A 7,543-nucleotide genomic window follows, 5' to 3' on the forward strand; every position below is an offset into this window, starting at 1 on the left:
CAATCTCAATATCTCATTGTTGTTATTTTAATTTAGACATTAATACTATTTTCTAAATTCTGAAAATCCAGTCATTTATAGGAAGTGTTTCTTGTGATTTTTATTGGGATATGATACATTGTCATGTTGCTATTAAAAAAAACCACTATTATTTCCCTGTCTGTGGCTAAAACACATTCTTTTAGATAGCAGAGCACTGTAACACTGTAAAAGGGCATATGGTTAGGAACAATGATGGTCAGAGAAATCTGTGGTCTCCTGAGTTCTCCCCCCACCCATCTATGCTTTATATTCTTCCCCTTCCCAGTGATAATGTCTCTGAGGGGAATATGAATTGTATTCCAGGCACCCCACCTACCTTGTGGGTAGGACATATGATGGCATCTAATTTAACTGTTTTATAGGCATTTTAGTGAAATGTAGTAATTATGATTTTATATCCAGTCCTGGGTGAATTGTGTAAGTTTTATGGTAGAAAGTCACCTGGCCTGCCCCAATTAGATTATGATTTTATATCATAAGCACTACGTACACCACCCAGAGTCTACCCAGAGTGGGATAGAAATTGAATAAACTAACTACAGGTCATTGCCAGAAAGACTGGATAACAGGACAGATCCAAAATGTATTAATAAAATCTGCTATACTGGAGGAGCATATCCAATGTGTCCTAGTGAACTTGGATATATTATACAGGGCTCTTTTTCTAGCAAGAGCTCTTCTGCATATTAGACCATGCTCCCTGATGTAGCCAATTCTCCTGGAGTTTACAGTAGGCCCTGTACTAAGCCCTCCAAGCTCTTGGAGGATTGGCTACATCAGGGGGTGTAGAGGAGCTCCTGCTAGAAAAAGAGCCAATCTATTAGGTGTTAAGTAACAATTGTGCATAGTTTTGCATAATTCTCCTTCAAATCAGAAGATATTAAATACAGGCTGACTTAAGAATTTGCTATTGTTTCTTTCTGTCTGTATTTATCCCATTCTACCTGCAAGAAGCTCAGATTGGAGTTCCCAAACATATTCTTTTGGATCTGAACCAGCTATATTAGATCTGGCCATAATATCCAGTTTCCATTTCCCTCTACCATATTTAAGTTAAAATCTTTCAGAGCAAGGGGAAGAGAGTGTAGGAAAAGACAGAAAGAAAAGGAAGTGATTCAGGTAATGTTACCAGCCTAAGGCTGGCAACTGACAGGAGACTGGGGGTCATCACATAGGAGCAGCACTTTGGCATTTGCCCTTGAGTTTCTTGCCAAAGTGGAAGCCCTGACTTCCCTAGATTTAGGAGATATGTACTTGATAGGCATTGATATATCTAATCCCCAACATGGCTAAATCTGCAGATATTTAAATCTAGAGACTGAAGTCATGAACAAACCTGAAAATAATTCCAGGCTTGAAGAAAAATCTAAAATATTTTTGAAGGAAGGTTAAAATCCTGGCAAATAATAGAAGTAGCACCTGAAAGTTTAAGAAACAAATGCCCTTAGTGGATATTACAAGGCAACCACAACAATAGTGCCAGCCTTCAAGCCTTGGTTTCTGTCAGTAAAAGGGGTCTGTTCTGCCTTGGTTTCTGTCAGTAAAAGGGGTCTTTAGGGCTGTTCTGGTATTTAAGGGAGGACTCATTGGGGCAGGCCAGGTGACTTGCTACCATAAATCTTGCACAATTCACCCAGGACTGGATGCTTGCTGTTGTTCAATAGCAGCCACCCCAGAAAAAAGCTAGTTTGGTGTGGTGATTAGAGTTTCAGACTAGGATTTGGGAAACACAGGCTTGAGTCCCACTATGTAACAGAAGATCACTGGGTAACCTGGGGCAGTTACACATTCTCAGCCTAACTTACCTCATAGGGTTGCTGTGAAGTTATCACAGAGGAGAAGAAAATGACTGAAGCTGCTTTTGGTCTCCACCAGTGTTCCCTCTAAACTGAGTTTAGGATTATACTGCTAGTGTTCCACTTCCACTATATCTGTGCAGATTTTTTATTTATCTAATATTAAAAATTTGTATCACTTCCTAGAGTGCCAAAGACCTCAGCATATTGCTCAGTGTGCAAACTGAGGCTTTAGGATGTCCCTGGGCCATGCTAACATTTATTGTACATATGTGGAAATCTATAGCATGCCAAGCAATATAGCAAGGTGGTATCATCAACTCATGCCACTCACTGCAGATCAGCATGCATGGGTAGGATCAGGTTCAGTTTTGGAGGCTGAAATATTCCTAATTTAAGTACATGGAAATAATCAGTTCTACCCATTTCTGTCTGGTTACCTGTGCTTTATGAGGCTAACATGTTATAAAATTGATAGTACAGCACCACTACCGAATTTGTGAAGCCCTTCAGATTTGCATTCCAAGGAAAGATAAGTGTACTAACATTCTGGATTTTTTTTTCCTCCAGAGCTTATTCAAATATGGCACAAGGTACTTTTCCTCTACTAGGAAGACATTTGCACAAAGGAAATTATACTGTAAGCTATCTTTTAAAAAAAGATTAAAAGAGCTACTATTTCATCACCAGTGACTACCATTAATTGCTAAGCTAGAAGGGAGCTTGACATATTCCTGGATGGCACATCTGTTAACTGTATGTAGACGGCAATCAGTTAAATAGGTTGTCCAACAATGGCTTGTCAAAGACTTGACAAAGGAATTACTTATGCATATTGTAAGCCATTCATGCTTCCCTTTGAGACAGTTCATGCACAGGAATGTAGAATGTAGAAAATAATAGTAACCAAATCATATTCCTCATTGTCTTCTGTCTCTGTAGCCCTAATTCCCTACCAGCACTCAAATCTTGATAAATGCTGGCTTTATTTTCTGCTCTCAGTAGCCTGTGTGTGTGTGTGTGTTAAGTGCTGCCAAGTCACTTCCAACTTATGGCAACCATATGTTCTCCAAAATGTCCTTTTGTTAACAGCCTTTCTCAGGTTTTGCAAACTGAGGGCTGTGACTTCCTTTATTGAGTCAATCCACCTCATTTTGGGTCTTCCTCTTTTCCTTGTCTTCTCATAATGTGACCAAAGTACAGTTGCCTCAGCTTGGTCATTTGACCTTCTAGGTACTGTTAAGGCTTGATTTGATCTAGAACCAATTTCTTTGTCTCTTCGGCAGTCCATGGTATTGGTAACACTCTCCTCCAACACCACATTTCAAAAGAATCTACTTTTTTCTTGTCCAACTTTCACACTCATACATAGTAATAGGGACCACTCTGGAAAGAATGAATGCCCTTCTCTCAGTGGTTTTGGAGGGTAGATATAATAAAAAACTATATGCTAGCAGAACATATTTATATGATGAAGTTGAAACCACTGAACTCATGATTATAAAGTATCCTATATTCAGTGAGTGGAGGGCTAATATAAACTTTATTTAAAAATATGGAATTGCTTAATATGACAGTCCAGGTGACATGGCTATTATTGGATACAAATGATCTTATCCATTTAGTGGCAAATTTTCTAGGTGAAAATTAAATACCAGGACAATAATATTAAGTAAGGTCTTTTTATTTTATTTTTCTATTCTAATTTCTGCTTAAGCTGATAGCTATATGAGCAGTAATAGATGATAGATAGATAGATAGATAGATAGATAGATAGATAGATAGATAGATAGATAGATAGATAGATAGATAGATAGATAGATAGATAGATAGATAGATAGATTCAAATGTGCACATTGCGATCCTGCTCCCACCCTTACCTCGTTCCTCACTGCTGCCATGCTGCTCCAAAAAGCTACCACGTTGGAAGTGGTAGCTAATTGCCAAAGCACTTCCAGGACGATTTTCCTGGCCTTCTGAATGGCCAGAGACTGCCAGGGAAATGGTGTCCAGGTGCTTGAGCAGTGTGAACACTCCTCCAGGGTGCCCCATTCAGCAGCAGGCCATACACCATCTGACCACCCCGGGGGCATTTTACTTTATGCCAGCTTACTTCTGCAACTGGTGGCTGCCACCCCAAACTGCCCATCTGTATCCAGAGAATGACCACTATTACTGTGTCTGGGAGTGAAGACCTTCTAACTATAATGTCTCATGAAATTATTTTGAATTGAGAGGAAGGCTATTCCAAGCTGCTGGGTGAACACTGTGACAAAGACCAAGATCTCAAAGAGTTGGCAGGAAGCAATTGTAGCAGGAAAAACTCATACGTTACCAATTTCAGTTGAATCAATAACAGAGGCAGCGGGAGGCGACGTCAGGAAAAACAGCTTTCTTTATTTATCGTGCACATGGGCCCTGTACACGGGCTTCAGACCCATCAGTCTGAGCAAAATCACAGAGACACACAGGTCTTATATACCCTTTTGCACAATCCTTGAACCAATCATCGTTTTTTGTAATTCTTGTCCTTTCCTGTACAGCCTAAAGCTTACTGATATAATTTTTGCAAAGCCTGATACAATTCTTGTAAAGCCTACTGATACCTGCTTCGTTTTCAAACACTTATCTCATCTTCCTCTTTCTCCGGCCCGTTGGGTCGCTAAGCAACCCTGGGCAACCTTAACCGCAACTTTGCTACTTCCTCTTTTCCCTCTGCTTCTACTTGCACTGGCTCCTTCTAGTTCCTCTTTTCTTCATATCAAGCTTCTTAATTATCTGATTCAATACACTTCAGTAAAGCAACCTATAAAGCAAGTTGATACATGTTCCTATAGTCCCTTTATCAATACCTCTTATTGCTCTGCCGTCACATTCTGCTCTTTCAGGCTTAGCCTGATTCTTCAGGCTGGGCCTGACCAATAATATATTGTTGTCTAACAGACTTCATCATGACATACACAGGCCAGGTTGGGAAGCCTATTTGTCAACCATTCGAACAGGCCTGCTCTAAAACCAAAAACTGCTTCATTGCATTACTACAGTCTTTAAGTCTGGAACAGGTCCAATCATGGATCTTTCACTCGATCAGCTGGTCATTCCCTTGATAGCTTTCTTCTCCCTGAGCGTAAAGCACGTCAGCTCCTGTGTGACAGCAGCTAGGGATCGTCTCAGTTGCCTGTGAACCCCACCGTTTCCGGTAAGTGGGGCCCAGAGGTCGGTCGTCAGGCAAGCTTCAGGACCGTACACCTGGAGAAGGAGAACTTCTAACACATATCCACATACAATATACACAACCCTTCGCAGTAACTAAGAGCTATATATATTGCACTTGAACACGCGCCAGAACAACACATATAACTCTTTGCAACAACTAAATCCTTAACATCATACAAAAATTTTACTTACACTGTAAAGCATACTTAAATCACTCAACTTCTAGCCCCTCTTTGGCTAAGCATTTAAATATGAACAAGGCACTGGGCAATGTGTCAGACCACTTAAAAGTAGCCCTCTGACACATTCTAACTAATTAATTTTTCTCTATGGGCCAAAGGAATCTAAGTTGCAATAGTAAGCAACCAAAGTCACTTAAAAGGGTGGCTGCTTGCAGGGTGTCTGCTCCTCCCTCTCTGCAACGCCACACAAAGACTCCAACTGCCAAACCCTTGTGTGAAGCTACAAAGAGGGGCAAGCAAGAAGTCACAAGCTGCTGCCAAGACTTTGATCTAGGGTGTTTCTTCCGGGCTTTCTTCCATCTGCAAAGGCTTTTGCAGGCACGCATCCTGTTCTTGGACCTGTCCTGCTGCTTCGTCTGTGGCTCTGCTATCTTCATGGCCATCTTTCTCTGGTGCAGATTCGGCTTCGGCCTCCAGGCCCGAGGCTTCGTTGCTGACATCGTGGTCCCGCTTGTAGGGGGCGAGATACCATCCCGTAGCCACTTTCATGACCCTAGGCACCCTCATAATATGCCAGTGGTGGTCAAGCACTCTCCCTCTTCTTCTCCCTCTTCCTCGAAATTGGGGAGGGGCGGCTGAGTTCTTATGGGGGCAGGAATTGATCCAGTGGCCAAATTCGTGGCAAAAGGCGCACTCGTCGCGTGCCAACGGTGGTTGCATGCCTCTTGGCGTACCCTGGGGTCGAGGTCCCACTTCTTCTTGTCCGTCTCGGGGTCCTCTGCCTCCACCATGGGCCTTCGAGGTTTTCTTCCCCGTTTTGAGGTCTCCCTGGGCATCTTTAAACTCCGGGGCATTGTTCAGCTTTTTAAACATAATAAACCGGCTTCGCCCCTTGATCTCAAGGTTGTAGGTACCTTTGTGAGTGCTGAAGGTCTTTGCAGTGGGCTTCTTCTCGGACCCGTTCTTGGCTGGAGCTTCTGTCTTTCTGGCTCGTTCCCTACGAATAACTTCATGGGAACTACCTTCTTCCAGTTCATGGCTCCAATCAGGGCAGGCGCCAACCTGGGCTTCTTGCGGTGGAGGGGAGGGTGACATCCTCTCTGCCATTTTCTGGTCCGTTGATGCCTTCTCTCTTATCTTTTTCTCAACAACAATTTTTCATCAACTGCACAGGAAGAAAAAGCTTATTTAGGCAAATTTTACGTTTTGTCCTTTTTATTTTGCTGGGTGAACAATACCCCAACTCAGCCTTCTGCTGCTTTTCTTCACCTTAGTTGAGCCGAACTTGGTGGGTGCAAAAGTGGCGGTGGTAAAAGTAGGGCCAAGAGACTGGCCAGAGGATGGAGATGGGGGACCCGACAAGGAGTTGTCCAGGCTTCTCATGGGGACAAACACCTGGGCAGCTGGGTTGAAGCTATGCTTGATCTCTCTGTTCACCCTAGCTGCACTGCTCTCCAGACGCATGACCCCGACGGACCCCTCTTCCCCGATTTGGTAGGAAACGTCAAATGGGTCAATCCAGATGCTTAGTTCCTCAGGAACATTGGCCCGCACATCCTCAATATTCAATCCACTCCTTTTGGCAGCTAGCCCCACTACAGGATCTACTGTCTCTCCAATATAAATACAATGATAACCAGAACCCTTCAGGGGCTGTTCAGGGTACCAATGGCCTTCATATTTTTCCTTTAATAACCACTCTAATTCTTCATTAACTGATCCACCCGCCTCCGTGGAAGCTTGTTATACAGATGGGAGGTGATGAAATTCAGGGCAACTGTGATCTCCTGATGCATATTTCCTCCACTGCAAACGTGGATGCTGCTTGTGTCCACGTTTACAGTAGACAAAACCTGCACCAGGGGGACAGTAGGGACACTACTCCATGTCCTAACATCTGGTTCCCAGGGACACCTCGACTAAGATTGCCTTGTCCAAGAAATGCCTGGGCCGAGATAATATAATATCACACTTCAATATACTTAATCAAACTGGGAAACACAGCAAGATGCCCTTCGTACATGGCCTTGCACAGCAATATCGTTACAGTCATAAAATAAACTAAAGCACAGTGGCTGTTTTCCTGCCTAATAAACACCCCCAGGAGCACCTCCAGAAATTCCAGGAGATATTCCTAAGGATGTCCACCAAACAGGAATTTCTCTCGGGGTGAGACACATAAGTTAGTTCTAGCCAACTGATGCCATGACATGCACTTCCTTAAGCTGCATGTCACAACCTCAGCCCGCCAGCCAGCCTAACCACACTCGCACTTTCCGTTTCTTTCCTGGGCTTTCCGAGTGAGGC

General features: G+C 43.1%; 1 pseudogene; it reads right to left on the reverse strand.

Moving 5' to 3' along the window:
• Positions 1 to 6,451: 6,451 nt before the first annotated feature.
• Positions 6,452 to 7,032, reverse strand: LOC132575536 (protein Tob2-like; annotated as a pseudogene).
• Between the last annotated feature and the right edge of the window lie 511 nt (positions 7,033 to 7,543).

The sequence above is a fragment of the Heteronotia binoei genome, chromosome 7 (genome assembly GCF_032191835.1).
Source record: "Heteronotia binoei isolate CCM8104 ecotype False Entrance Well chromosome 7, APGP_CSIRO_Hbin_v1, whole genome shotgun sequence".
Taxonomy (NCBI): Eukaryota; Metazoa; Chordata; class Lepidosauria; order Squamata; family Gekkonidae; genus Heteronotia; species Heteronotia binoei.